The sequence below is a fragment of the Episyrphus balteatus genome, chromosome 1 (assembly GCF_945859705.1).
Source record: "Episyrphus balteatus chromosome 1, idEpiBalt1.1, whole genome shotgun sequence".
In the NCBI taxonomy this organism is placed as follows: Eukaryota; Metazoa; Arthropoda; class Insecta; order Diptera; family Syrphidae; genus Episyrphus; species Episyrphus balteatus.
In genome coordinates this window covers 59,863,439-59,879,745 of record NC_079134.1, presented here as the reverse complement: position 1 = coordinate 59,879,745, position 16,307 = coordinate 59,863,439, and positions in this window count along the sequence as shown.

Sequence of the window (16,307 nt, the reverse complement as noted above, 5' to 3'; positions counted from 1 at the left end):
CACTTTAATTTTTTTTTCTATTTTAAAATTTAATCGTTTGAAAAATACTTCCTTTGTCCTTTTTATATTTTATTGTAAAGAATTTATTGATATAAAAAACATAATATAGTACAGGTTAAATAGTACATAAAATCAAGAAATAAAAAAAAAAATTGTTACACTCATGAAACTTGACAAAAAGTTTGCTTTTGGGATAAGAACTTAGTACAAAAAAGTCTATAAAAAAAAGTTGGGTGGAAGGTTGTTTTTTTCGCGGACAAGAGGGAGGGGGTGAAGGTCAAAATATACTGAAAAAAATTGTTTGTCGAATATCATCATATGACACATGTTTTCAAGGTATTTTTTGATGCTGACATAAAAATAAAGTCAATACGATTGCTCTAAGAAAAGTTATAGCCGATTGAAAACAAGGGTGCTTGTTTTTTGACTTCAACAGGTAAAATATAACCGAAATCCGTGGGAAAAACATGCTACACTGATGAAATTCGGGATGAAGGTATACAACTTGCGTGTGCGATCGAGAACAAACAACAACATTTAACAACATCCATCAAACCCATTGTAATCCCGTGACCACGAAGTTTGAAAGTTCTATAAAAACGTCGGGGCGAAGAAATAAAATTAAATATTTCTTATAAATACGCGGTGAGTTTCGTAAAATTTAATTAAACTTAAAATGATTGATACCCGCGAAAAGCATAACTTAAAATCTTATATATTAAAGTTTGTTATAAAAGTCAACGTTGTAAAGTAATAAACTGGAACCACAAATTATGGCAATACTTCACGAAGATTTTTCGAAAATCAAATTTGGCTGCAGATATCTAATATGGTGTTTCTTAATTTCATTTATATCAAGTGAAAAAGTTGTTCGAAGGAGGTGGTTGTTCTTGTAGATGAAATAGGATTGCAACGTCGCGTCGCACAATGGGACGACCCATAGCAATAAATAAAAAATACAACTTTTTTAGCGCTACTTTTGATTTTTATTAATTGTTTAGTCTTCCTAAATATATGAGCAATCGACGGGTTAACATTGGTATTTTTCTCGGATTATTTTTTGAAATAAAAAATATTCGTGTGGTTATAAATCAATTCAACAATGGTTAATAATAGTAATGAAGATATCTTCATTAAAAATGGTTTATAAAAAAGTGGATTTTTTTTGTGGTTGTGTTTTTTTATGTCCATTTTTAGTGAATTTGTTTGTGCCTAAAAAAAACATCGTTCTTAACTTTAATAAGTATTTTCTAAAAATGGTCGAAAATGGGTCTTGGGTTCTTTTTTGTTTTATAATCAGCAATGTGTTCTTAAACTAAATCACGAAAAAAATCCTGCTCCAACTTGCAATTCTCTATGAAATTGAAATTTTATGGGATCAACTGCGTTCATCAAAAATGGTGACTTATTCAAAATATGGCTCGATTGTGAAAATTTCAAACTTTTCGAACAAAATTAGGCAGTTATTTGGATTGGAGTAGCTTAATGAAGGAGAAAATGCGAAATTTAAAGAAATTTCGAGGCTTGAGAACTTCAGACAAAAAATGGGACCTCTGGTGGACCAAACCTGGGTATGGCACAAAAATGATGCCAATACTTGTTGCGTGTCTAGGTATTGGCCACGGGGGCATCTCTTGGTGTCGGAAAAGAACTGTGGTACGCTTGCTCTTCGCTCGGCTAAGCTCGAAGGATTGGGGTTGGTTCTTGTGCTTTTCCAAACACCACCTACTCAGCAATCAAAATCTCATACCTGTTAAAAGGGATAGGTAAATAGGGAAGTAGATATAAGGATTTGGAATAAAAAGTTAAAGGAAGCGCACAGACTTAAATACCTATGCCACTTTATTGGTGAAAGGGTGAAGTCAATGTAGGATCTTGGTTGATAAAAAAAATACAAAAATCTAAATTTTCTTACTCTAACCCTAACGACAATCCCTTAGTTCTATATGTTTATATCAAATGTAGATATAATCCCTAAACTAAACTATAAATAATCCTAATCTAAATTCCTAAATAGATAATTTTTAAGAATCTGTAAGAATCTGTAACTAAAGGTAAGTGTATGTAGGTATGTAATCTAAAGGTAAGTAAGTCCGTAAAAATATGTATGTAAGCTAATGTATCGTCATGTCCCTAGGTAAGTATGTAGAAAGTATCTATGTAAGTACGTCATTGTCAAAGTCGCCCTATAAGTCTCGTATACTAAGTCAACCCATTGCTGCTTGATGAAATATGTTTTTTTCTTCCCACAGTTTATTCCCCCAAAACGCCAAAATTATCTCCCGTTGATCATCGCTGGCCCAGCCGAGCCCATCTCACACACCCTTGTTCAAATTTTAACACTCCATTATTAGATCATTAATAATTCAATAATTTTGATTCAAAATTTATTAATATTTTACCCATTTCTTATGCTATTATTATATAAATTCAGTTTTTATATATATATTTAATGAAATTATAAAAAAAAAGTAAAGAAAATCAAAAAAAGGTATATTTAAAAACTATAAATAAATCTTTCAAAATCTTCGTTTATATATTTTTAGTCAGAAGATAAATATTTTACTTTAAATCAATAAAGTAATTTAATTTCATTTTTTATAGCTGGATCAACTTTTGTGATCCAGAGTGTATTATTCTCTTTTCACTACAAAATTTTATCTTTTTAATATGACTAAGACAAATTTTTATTTTTAAAGTGGTTCAATTTTTTTTGCACCAGAGTGTATTTGTTCCTTTCCTTAACCATATATATATATATTAGGGTGCTTCTTAAAAATCAATTTTCGAAATTTTAATTAGACACCCTTTAATTTTGTTCTTCCTGCCTTAAATACAAATTGGGTAAAATTTGGTCCAGTTTAAACACGTCGCTACCACAATTCATAGTTTTGAAAAATACACCAAATAAAAAATACAGTGGAATAAAAATGAAGTTTAAATTTGAATTTGACATTTTTTTGTGTTATTCTGTAGAATAGAGTTAGTGATCTTTCTTAATTGAAAAATTCAATGATTTTATCTGATTGCTTATGAGCCTAAAATCTTTATTCGACAGACAGTTAAGTGACTGTTTATTAAAAGATTGAAAAATCGGGTCTTAAGCGTACTTTGTATTGTGACAAAAAAAAATTTGTTGAAATTGATTTTTTTTTTTTTCTTAAATTTTTATTGAATGGTAGCGACCCTTAAATTTTAATATTAAAATCGGAAAAAAATACAATTTACTATGCTTATATGGTAGAACATAATGCAGGGGTGTCCCATTAAAAAATCGAGTAAAAGATTTTTTCGACCATATAAGAAGCACCCTAATATACATATACATATATACATTTCAAATTAAAATGTAATATAAAAAAATCACTTACATTTCATGTCCCTCGTAGTTCTGCCGGCAGGGCGTTTCGAAGATACATTCTAGTTGTAAGTATTTTCTTATGAACGCAGTGCAATATTGTGCATTGTTTATTTATTATTCATCAAACAGAGATATAGTACTCTTTTTAGACTAAAAACTAAAACAACAATAGTAAAATTTAATTATAAAAATAAATAACAATTATTTATGTAAAAAAAAAAAAAAAAAATTCATAAAAATAATTAACAAATTAATAAATTACGAATTGATTATGCTTAAAACATATAGCTTGGAAGTATTTCTTGAACGACTTCTAAAAATATCGATCCTTAAACATACAGCATTAGTTTCCCTGATGCAACGAGAAATTGGCTCATTTAGGCCATAATTTGTTCTATGAAAATATTCGTAAAACAGATTTGATTCCCGAACATTTCTTTGAGGAACACGAAAGTGAATAAAATTTAATAAGTGGGGACATTTAATGTGATAGGTTAAAATATCTCTGACAAACATAACAGAGAAGCAAGCACGACGACTTTCTAGAGTTTTTATGTCAAATAATAAGCATCTAGTATTGTAAGTATTGTAAAGTTTCGCTGAACTTTTTCAATTCTATTACAAGAGTTTCTATAAAATGGATTCCAAACTATACTAGAGAATTCCAAAACAGATCTAACTAGAAAGTTGAAAAGTGACTTGAGTGCATAACGATCTTTGAATTCTCTTGTATTTCTCTTCAATAATCCAAGCATTTGGTTACCCTTACTAACCATATAATCTATATGTGGTAAAAATGAAAGTTTCACATCTAAAATGACACCAAGATCTTTTTTACGCTCAACTCTCTCAAGAATTACATGATTAAAGGGCCCAACCCATAGAATCCGTTGCGTCCGTTGCGTCCGTTCCGTCGAAGTTTTCAACTTTCAACTTATGGGAAGCGACCCATAAGCGACGGATCGGACGGAGACGGACGGATTCGACGGAAGAAGTTGCCCAACTTTCTACTTTTTCGTCCGTCGTATGCCTTGACATTAGGTGTGTTTTTATTACCACCGGTCTTAACTGGACAAAAAAAAACGCCTCGGGGCTTAACCTGAAATCTTGGCAGCACTGTATATTGAATGTTCCGAAAACAGCAGACACAACAAAAATTTAGAATTGTCATATTTTTCGCTTTCGTCATTTTTTTGTATTTTTCGTGTATGTTTTACAAAGAGATACAAAAATGTGTGCTAGCAAAACTATTTTAATACTTTTTGTCCTTCCAAACGTGAGTTTTCACGTTTTTAAACAAATTCTAAACAATTTATGAAAAAATTAGTTTGGTAGCACAGATTTAAAACTCTTCAAAAAGTTAAGCCCAGAGAAATCTCCGGGCTAAACAACTAAGCCCAAGGGGCTAAGGTGTTGTTGTATTTAACATGTAAATTGCTTAGCCCAGACTGCGTTTTTTTTGTCTAGCTAAGACCGGTTGTAATAAAAAACACACCTATTGGTTGTCAACAATAGATCTGTTCAATTTTCTGTTTTAGAGTGCACACCGGGGAATTTCAGAACTAAGAACTGTGTTCTTTCCTTCTCCGATTTTATGTATTGTGAACTTTAATTGTATATTTGTAAAGAAAATGTAATAAAAGTAACATTTAATGATATTGTAACGATGAATTACTGAACTACTTTTAAGATAAAAGTCTGAACACACTACCTACTACTGCAAAGGTAGAAATGTGTAATTAAGAAAAATATCTCACTGAACACATCTAAAAATATCCCACTGAACACATCTAAAAATATCTCACTGAACACATCTAAAAATATCCCACTAGACTGGAAGTATGAAGTGCCCCTTCCTGGAAAGGAAGTTTCGAGAGGCAGGGACGAGAGCCTTCGAGGACGTTCTCGAGTCTCGAGATTCCGGTATAAAAGGGCAACGTAGTCACCGACCGGGGACAGTTTAATCTTGAAAGTGAAAGAGTACAGTACAAAGTGAAATAAAGTGTTGCGAATTGTTAGTAGTAAATAAAGTGATTTAAAAGTGTGTTTGTTTGAGCGAATAATAAAAGTAAATTGAGTTGAAATAAAGTGTGTTCTTATTTGAACGGAAATATAAGTGGAAATTAAATAAGTTTTATTGTGAACCCGGAATAAAACATTACATTGGTGTCAGAAAAGTGGAATAAAACTTATTTATTTGTGCGAATCAGATAATTTCGCGAATAAAATAAAAAGTGCGCGTGTGTTTTAACAATAAACAAAGTGTAAAACATTTTGAAATAAGTAAAAGTGCTCGCGTTTTGAAAAGTTAAAATGGGTAAAACACTAAATCAGTTAAGTTTGACTGAGTTGAAGGTGGAATTGACTAAGCGAAGTCTTCCTACTGCTGGATCGAAAAATGATCTCATTATTCGTCTACAGGATTATTTAACCCAGAAAAACGAAGATTTGGATACATTTCAATTCGAGGTTGAAATGATAGAAGAACGAGTAAGTACTAGTTCCGATATGTCATCCATGATGGCTGTTCTCCTTGCAAAATTTGAAGAACAGAAAGAACAAATTGAGACACAACGCAAGGAACAGAGAGAACAATTAGAAAAACAACAGAGTAGTGTTCTCGAAAAAATTGAGACACAACGCAAAGAACAGAGAGAACAAATGGAACAACAACGCACAGAGCAAAAGAACCTTCTAGATGAACAGAAAAACCTCATCGAAGGTAAGTTTGATGCTATCGAGAACAAGTTCATTGCTCTTGATGCTTCCATCAAAGGTGTTGAAAAACAATCTCAAGAAAAGTTCGAGAAAGTTGAAGAAAAACTCGAAAAAGTAGAAATAAAATTCGATGACAAATTGAAAGGAATGGAAGTGAAAATGCAAAGTTTTACCGAAGAACTTGACAAGGTTCGAAAAATTAAGGTGCGAGAAAGTTCTGGTGAGTATTTAAAGAAGAAGGAAATGCATCCACCAACCTTTGATGGACAAAGTTCTTGGTCGATCTACAAGAAACAGTTTGAGGCAGCTGCCACAACAAATGGCTGGGATGACGAAGACAAATGTATAGCGCTGACTCTTGCCCTTAGAGGTCCTGCTGCTGAGTTGTTACAAACGTTACCACCAGAAAAGAATGGTAACTTTAACGCTCTTGTCCAGGTCATTGAAAAACGCTTTGGAGATGGCCATATGCAGGAAGTCTTCCGCGTCCAACTCAATACAAGAGTCCAGAAAAGAAGAGCAACAACTTCAAGCAGATATTGAAAGGTTGGCTCATCTGGCATATCCGACAGCAGGAGACGACATTATCAATCAGTTTGCGACAGAAGCCTTTGTACGTGCTGTATCTGGTATAAATCTTCAGCGAGCAATTCGAACAGCTGGAAAACGTTCCCTTCCTGAAGCATTACCGTTTGCACTGACTATGGAAGCAGCAGAACAGGCTTCTCAAGGCGTTCATCGGGTAAGAGAAGTTGCAGTAGAGGAATGCTCTTGTCAAAAACTCGCATTCCAAAGAAACCAGCGAGACGGAGCTGCTCGATGCTGGAACTGTAACAAAACAGGACATCTCCAGCGGCAGTTCAGGTTGCCACCAAGAAGAACTGCTTGCCAACACTGTGGAAACAGGAATATTGCCCAACAACAGGTAAGCGATACAACTAACACTCATGCTCAGATTGATTCCCATTCGGGGAAACGAGTAAGAACCAACTTCGAGGGCAGAAGCTGGTTTCTGGTATCGATGGCCCCAGAACCACAATTCAAGTCTCACAGACTAAACGCGACACCAAAAGTCTGACAGTGGAGGCGACCATAAACAACAAACAACACGTGGCTACAATTGACACCGGTGCCACCGCCTCCATTGTACGAATAACACCAACAGCTACCGTCTGAATTCCGCCACAGGAGAAGCAGCAAGAGTGTACGGAGAAGTTCGTCTTACGATCCGTGTAGCTGAACTAGAGTTTTCACATGTGTTTTTGGTGGCAGATATATGTGACGAGTGCATCATTGGAATCGACTTCATGAAGGAGCATGGAATCATTTTGGATATAGGTAATCAAGTCCTGAAATACAGAAATGTACAGATTTCAATGGTCTATGGCAACGAAAACTCGACAACAATTAGAACTGTCATCAAAGAAGACATGTGCCTGCCTCCTTCTTCAGAAGTTTTTGTGTGGACCAAGTTAAAGGGGAACTTTGGAAGCCATCGATACCTCATGGTTGAACCAGAAGTTGAGCAAAGTTCCCAAAACATCATCATCGGGAAGACTCTTGTGGCACCAAAGAACAACATGGTACCTGTACGGATACTTAACATCAAACCGTACCCAATCAAGCTTAAGAAAGGAGAAGTTGTTGGGCAATGTGAATCTGTGGCCGCAATAACTAAGATCAACGAGGTGGATACACAGATGACTATGAACTCGGAGAAACTAAAGAAACAAATTCTCAATTCAGACAACCTGAGTCAACATCAGCTTAATGTTGCGGGAAGGCTTCTTCATGAGTATGCTGATATCTTCACCATAGCGAAATTCTCATTTTTGCAGATGACATGAAAATTTATAAAAGTATCAAATCGGTTAATGATCGGAGGCTTCTGCAAGAGGACATTAATCATTTTTCTTTATGGTGTAGTAAGAATAGCTTAGTTTTGAATCCAATAAAATGTCAGACAATGACTTTTTCCAAAAAACGTGCTCCTAGTTTGTATGAATATAAAATATCCCAACACAAATTACAGCGTGTTCAGAGCTTTAAAGACCTAGGGGTTAATTTTAGTTATAACCTTGATTTTTCCGACCATATCAACGTCATCGTGAATAAGGCCTTCTCTATGCTAGGTTTTGTGAAGCGTTGGTCAAAAGAATTTCAAGATCCTTATGTGACTCTTTCCCTCTACAATTGTTTAGTACGCCCCTACCTTGAGTACGCATCGCAAGTCTGGACTCCTTTTTACGAGACCCATAATGTAAGACTGGAATCAGTACAACGTAATTTCATTCGTTTCGCCTTAAAAGGACTGCCATGGTCTGATCCTTATAATCTTCCTCCTTATGAACATTGGATTAATCTCCTTCAGATTCAAACTTTGGCTCAAAGGAGGGTTAACAATGACATAATCTTCATTCACCAGTTAATCACAGGCGTAATTGATGCACCAAATTTACTTAATTCTGTTGGTTTTAACTATCGAGGGGGTGCTTATAGCCTCCGATGCTTGGATTTAATGAATATTCCACCACACCGAACAAATTATGGCTTGCATGAACCTTTAACACGCATGTGTAAACTTCTAAATTTAAATTCAAACCTTTTTGATTTAAACTTTAATAAAAATAGATTAAAAACTGATGATCGGATTGGCATCCGTGAAACAGTACTGTAACTCTAGCCATGAAACACTTGGTGGTAGCACCTTCAAGATGTTGTTGTTCAAAGATTATAATGGAATTGACGGAACAAAAAGCAGTCAATGCAAAGTATGGAAACATACGAAAAAACTATTACTTTTTTGCCCAATTAAGTACTAAAAAATTTTGCAAGGCTCTAATTCAATGAACCGTAGTGTAAAAAAATGCACTACGATGTTTCGGCAAGTTATCTTAAAAGTTGGTGTGTTCAATTCTCTTTTCAAAATGGTAGGTATAACATTGTTGAGAATATTCCATAAATAACCGAGATCAAATTTTTTTTCTTGAGAAATCCCACTTTTAATAGGAACCTTTCAGAATACAAAAACTTAAATATGGAAAAATTACTAATGATACAAAACTAGTTTTTTTGGGCGTAGGCACCATAAGGAGAATATCAAAAGACCCTTGAACACAAAAAACTATTTTGGTATCATTAGTGCATAGAAAGTTCCTCACTCGCATCTTGGGCCAATCGTTTACGAGCTTAATCTTTTTTCCTATATGATTTTTCGTCAGTAATGGTGCTTTAAACAGACTTTAGGCTAGTAGTTTAGCTTCCAGCACATGTTTTTATGCCATAGCGATAGCGCTAACAGAAACTTGTAGTTAATTTTTTGGTTATTGGAGCCTTTTAAAGAATGATACTTTGACAATTAGCTAATTTGTCAATTACTTCGCTAAGACCTGATTCTTTTTAGATTACGTGTTTCAAGCTAATGTTACTATTTTGGATGTTGCTGTATTGCTTACTATTTCAACAGGGTATTCCACGATATCTCGGATGCACTGGGTAAGTTTTTTCCTCTTAGTAAAGTTTGTTAAATTGAACTTCGTGAACTTTTCATTTTGACAACTTTTGCAAATGCCAATTTAGGCTTAAAGAAGAATAACACTTAAAAAAAAATCCTTTACCTACCGAAAAAATAAAGACAGTGCTATTTAAATGTTCGGGCATAAACTAGAGTGTTTCAATAAATGCCTTATAAAAAGTTGAAAACCTTGGATATGATAACTAGGGTTCCCAAACGTACTATAATATATAGTATAGTACTATATTTGCGTTTTACGTACTATATACGGTTAAAGAAATATATAGTACGCAAAAATACTATATTTTAATGAGGTGAACGAAATCAATAATACAAAAAAAGTTGACTCCCTCTTAGTCGAACTTTCACGGGACTTGAAAATCGGTTCGAGTTAGAGGGAAATTCGAGGCAAGGCGAAAATGTTCGACTTAGAGGGAAATTCGACTTAGAGGGAGTTCGACTTAGAGGGCGTTGACTGTATTTCTTATGTTGATTGAGCTTTAATGCTTTATATTGTCCATGTATCTGAAATCGCCTAAACCTAGCCTACTAAGACCGTGTATCGACTGAGTTAGTATTTGGGTTAAAGTTTTCATCTCCTTTAAAATTGTAGCCTTCTCTTCATTAGGATACATTTAAACTTATTTTATTCACTACGCTAGTGTCAAAATTTAACCAAGGTTCAAATTTTAAAGCAATAACACCTCCTAAATGTTTTTTACTTGCTCTATAGGGCAAGTATTGGTTTCGTGTAGAAAAAAAAAATCGAGGTTTTAAGGGGGGAATTCCATAGCATTTTAATGGAAGATGGTTGACTAATTGTTGTATAACTTTTGCAGTTTATAAGATAATCTTATGAAACGTACTTTTTTGAAAAGGTAATAAACGTACAAATATTTTTGCATCATTTTAATTTTAGAAACATTTCTTGTGCGATTTTTATAAGGGTCGAAAATGATTTTTTTCCTGCAAATTTAGATTGAATCAGAATTTTGGTTGGGGCATCGCTTTTTATAAACTTTTTATTTTTTTTTTTTTGTTTTATAATGATTAAATGTGTTTTCATGCAATGCGTGAAACAGATTTTTTTTTTTTTTTTTTTTTGTTAGAAAAAAAGCTTCGTTAATTTGTTGTAATTTCATGTTTTTTTACTCACTCTTCTTAGAATAACTTTACCGTTTATTGGTGTTTTTAGATGAAACAAAAAGAAAACAATAAAGTGAAATTAGGAGAATCCAATAAAATTTCTAAAATTTAATTTGAAGTTAGTTCGAACGGTTAATTTGAAGGAAAGGTGTCAAAATGCACTTTTTTAGCATTTTAGTCGTGGGGCAAAGCGTGATTATTTTTTAAAATTTTTTTGTATTTTTTAATGAGAAGTTAATAAAGTTGTCCATGCAACCCGTAGGTAAATCATCCTAATAAGTTCGAATAAAAGCAGAAATATACTTTCTCTGATGTATTTCACATATAAATGCAATGTTTCAAGCAGATCCCCTGAATGGTTTAAGAGATATACTTCAGTTAAGTGTTCGACATCAATGGTGAGGTTTTGAAAATGATTTTGTGTAAGAAAAAAATAGGGGAAGCATTTGCAAAAACTAAGAAAATTGAGACCTGTTTATTGATTTTATTATAAAAGGAAATTGTTAGTTTTAAGTAAATATGATACATTTTGATAATTTATTAATAAAATAGTGAAAAAGTTTTTTTTTAATTATATTTTTTAGTGTCCGGATACTAAAACTAAAATTTAAGACTTTTTTTAGTTCCCGGACACAGTGTCCGGATACTGAAAATATGAGGGAAAAGGAAAAATCGTTTTTTTAGGCTCAAAAATTGTAGTTTGGAACATATTTTGGGTTTTAATGCAAGAGAATTGCATTTTTCTCTCAATGTTTCAGTATTCGGACAGGGTTTCCTTAGTTAAAATATGTGTGTCCGGATACTGAAAAACTGGATTCAGTTTCCGGACACCCTTGTTTTTAGTGTAATTTTAAGTGTTTTTGTACTTTTAAATTTGTTATCTTATAAGGAATGAATTAAAAAAAACATACCAAGGACCATAGAGGATACAAGGATTTATATAAATCCAATTCTAGCTTTGAGAGAAGCTGAAAACATTAGTAGGCAAGGAACAGCAGTTTTTAGACAAGAAAGCATTTTAAAATGGTTTGAATAGCTCTAAAATTATTTGAAAAGTGATGGCCAGGAACATATTTCCATTTATGACTCGAGTATGATATTGAATGGCGATGAAACCAGGGGTCGAATCACGGCACACGATTACGATCATACCTACGTTAATATTTTGACTATTTCTGTCTCTATTTAATTAGTAGAAAAAAAGAGGTACACATAGCTCCCATACGTTAACGAGCATGTGCCGTAATTCGACCCCAGCTTTTGTCTCTACCCAAATACTAGCAAAATTATATCACGGAAAAAATCATAACTTCTGGTATATTTAATCATAATATAGTTAAATATATTAGAAATTAGTAAAATGTACCAGAAATAAAGTTAAATATACCAGAAGTAAAGTTATCCCTTCGTTATTTTCTCTGTATAGCCTCCTTAGGCTACATAAATATTTATCAGACCACTACTGGATGAGGAGCGAAACCTTTTTTGATTATGTTGCAAACTGCGGACACAAACGCTTGCTTGATGACAAAGTGGAACATCCTGTGAAGGACATAAGTCACATTTAACACTAAAGTTGAGTGAATTTTGTTCCAAAAATCTAGTTATTTTGTACGCATTGCCACCGAAGACAACCCACATCATCCTGTCGGCTGACGTTAGTGTCTTTAAATCCCCCTAATCTGATTGGGAGATAACAGTTCATGATTAGGGTGCAAAAAATGTAGGCCAAGCACTTCCAAACTGAATTTTTCACCACTTTTAAATGAAGCAAAAATGAAAAATATGGCTATGGTGGTAACAATGTGATGTTATTGAGAAATGATGACCCCTTCAGTAATTATGAATTCTGGAAATATTCGTTCCGTGCTTCAATCTATCTCTAAGCCTACCAATTTTGACAATTCCTTCGATTCCGAACTCGTTTTAACATAAAGGTACCTAAGTCCTTATTTATAATAGTTTTAACGAAAAGTTTGCCAAGAAAAGTAGATTGTTACCCTTAGGTATTATAAGAACAATTTTTCGTTTGTTTTGTAGTTACCCAATGAAAAAAGTACCTACCTATCTATAGGATTTTTTTTAAACTGAAATGAATTATTATTAATTCTTTTAACAAATATATATGCTGTTAGTGTGTCCTTTTTGTTAATTGATTAGTGATAACTTTTATTAAAAACAATTTTAACCTTAAAAAGTACCTACCAAATAGTTTTCTTTCAACAATTAATTTTTTTAATAAACTTTTTTGTATATTAAAGTTATATGTTCATATTTTTTTCAAAAACAAAAGATGTTTTATTTCATAAAAAAGAAAAAAGAACCATAAATTCATATAAAATTATCGTGTCCGGATACTAAAATAAATTTGTCCGGAAACTAAATTTTGCGTCCGGACACTAGTGCAAATCGAACTTTTTTTATTATGTATTTTTATTTTTAATTACTAAAATGTTTTATTTAAAAATTATGTGAATGTAACATTATTACAAAAATGCAAAACTTTTAGAAACTACCAAAATATTTGCTAAAGCTTGAAAAACAATAAAACTATTCGACGTCAAAGTTCAAAAGTACCTTAACTGTCCGGATACTAGTGCCTTTACCCTATGTATGTGCATTTCCATGTCAGCCGGCACGCGCGAGTGCGAGACAAAAAATTTCTCAACGAAGAAAAACTCAAAAGTGAGCAAGAACCTGAAAATCAATCCTTCTGCGCATCTACTCATATTTTTATACAAACTACACAAAGGATACTGTCAAGTATATTATATCAATGCACCCATATAACACATCCTCTACCTGCTTCTCCGCTGAACAACTATAATTATTATTATAATGCAAAAAATTTCTCTGATACACAAAAAACTCAAATGCCATCCACAACAGCAACATGGAAACAAGTTTCTTTTTCATTTCAAAAATAAATAGATATACACTCCAGAAATCTTTCATGAAAATATTGAATTTCAAACCAGTTTTCGTCCACAAACACCATATCTATATAAAGATCTATGTATACCTACATCCACTTGCATGTCACCCCGCAAGCGTGAGTGTGATGGCGATCTCACAAAGAGACAATGAATGAAAACCATAACCAACATCCTGAGAGTAAAAAACCAGAGAATTCGATGGCGAGAGAGCGAAACACATTCACTAATACACACAAATGCTTTTACATGAGATTTGACTTTGCTGAAAAAGGGAACCCAGTCTTAATCAAAACCAACATTACGATGATGGAGAAGATCAAAAAAGTGGTTTTCGTCATGCCGTCCGTCGGTCTGTGCGTGTGTGCGTCTGTGCGTCCATCTGTACATCGAGCTAGGGCCTAAACGGGTGCTTGAAACTTGGTACAGATGATTTTTACGTAATTCCCTAGGTCCGTTTTTTTTATTTTTTTAATATCTCCAATTTAACGCATATCTCCCATATAACGTTTTCGAGGTATTTCAAATTTCTCGAAAACGGCTCTAACGATTTCGATTAAATTTGGTGTGCGCAGTACTCTTATTGATTCCAACAAAACTGCGTTTTTAGTTTTTCTCAAAAAATGCCAAGAGCGGAAATATGGCGTTGCCGTTTTTCAAAAATTGACATGTTTTTTAAGTTCATATATTTCATCAAAGCATAAGTCAATTTTTTCAAAATTTACAGACATCATAGGTATTGAAGTGTAAAATGTAAAAAAAAATTTTAAAAAAAAATTAAAAAAAAAGTTTTTCAAAAAAATTTTAAAAAAATTGAATTTTTTTAACTTTCGATTTTTTTTTTTGTTTTTATTTTTTTTTCTTCACAAAATCTTAAATTTCCAATAGATATTTAAGATAAAGATGCTTTGAACTACAAGAGCAAGTACGTGCGACCCAGTCGTGCATTTTATTTTAAATATCATTTCATTTTTGATACTAAGGCGTTCACAAAAAGAATGTTTTCAATGATGAACTCAAAACCGCGGAAATTGAAATATTGAATGTGGAAAACCTTATGATAATTTTTTGTCTACAAAAAAAACTACAACTACAAAAAGTTTTTTTTTTGGTTTTACAAATATTAATATGCAACAACTTCTTTATTTTCTTATAAATACTATATTTGTTTAAAAAGTAAGTACTATATTCTTTTACGGTTTTTCCTCAAAATACTTTAATCGTCCCCGAAAATGTAGGGAACCCTAATGATAACTGAGGTCCCGCCGAGTACAAAATATAATTTTAAACTTTTTTGCAAAGCAGCACTTTAAAAATATTTAACATTTTATGAAAATTGTATAAGCACTGCAATTTTTTGTTCACAACTGTAGCTAGGAGTGACACTTTTTGAATTTTGGAAAAACAAATTTCCACAACCACGCCCCCTCCGCCACCTTAAGCATCACCGAAAAACCATATAAATCTGGCACTTTTTTCACTTTTATGCCCATAACTTTCTTCTGGTTGCATTTTATTGAAAAAAAGTTGTTGGTAGAAAACAGAATTTCCTACGAAAATGACCTTGGTAGTATTTTTATGCAACCAAAAACAACGAAGTTATGAAGGTTCCAAGAACATACAAAATTTTGGATTTTGCAATATTTTCAGTTTCTTGTCACTTAACAGTGCTATAACTCTTTAACAATTGACTTTCACCCAAAAGTCTTCATAATCAATCTTATAGCTAATTTAATTACCTAAAATAAAATGCAAACCACTATGATTTTGTGAATCCAAATAACCGAGTTAGGGCTAAAATAGTAAAAAAGTATTTTTGATAGTTTTCGACACTTTTTGAATTATCCATTAAATGAAGGATTTGTATCGCACAAAAGGTCGGGTGGTTCTTATTTTATATTTAATCAGGTTTTAATGGTAGATTGAAAAAAATTCATAGCCACGCCCCCTCCGCCCCCTTAACCATACTCCAAAAACCAATTCAGCATTTTTTCAGTTTTATGCCCATTGCTTTCTTCTGGTCATTTAAATGTGAAAAATTAATATGCAAAATTGTAGAACACAAAATTTTCTACAACTTGCGATTTTCCGATTTTCTTTATTTTCAGTTGCTTACCTGTTTACAGCGCTATAACTTCCTAATTTTTTATTTTTAGCCAAAAATCCTTTTGTAGGGAATTCATTTTCATGAATACAACTTTTATCTTTTGATAAGAACCAGGTAATAGTAAGTGTTTACGCAACCTTAAATTAAAACCTTAAAAAACGATATTTGGCATCGCCAAATCTTGTCATCACCAACAAGTTTTTTTTTGTGCCAGTTGGCTGCCAGTTGGCTGAGAAAACAAAAACCAACAAGAAAAAGAAGAATTCCTCGATCAACCCCCATTTCTGTTACTTATCAGCAGCAGCATCAGCACAAGCGGCAACAGGTTGCATATCAGTTTGTCTTTCCAGACAAACAGTAAGTATTTTTATTTAATAAAAGTCATATTTCTTAAAAACCTAGTATAATATCTCATGCGCTTATAAAGCGGTGGGCTATGAGTGGACGAAGGTTAAAGAATTGGGGTATGAGGGGCAGGGGTAGCAGGTGGGGAAATATAGGAGTAATAGGTGGAGTTGAAGATGGTGA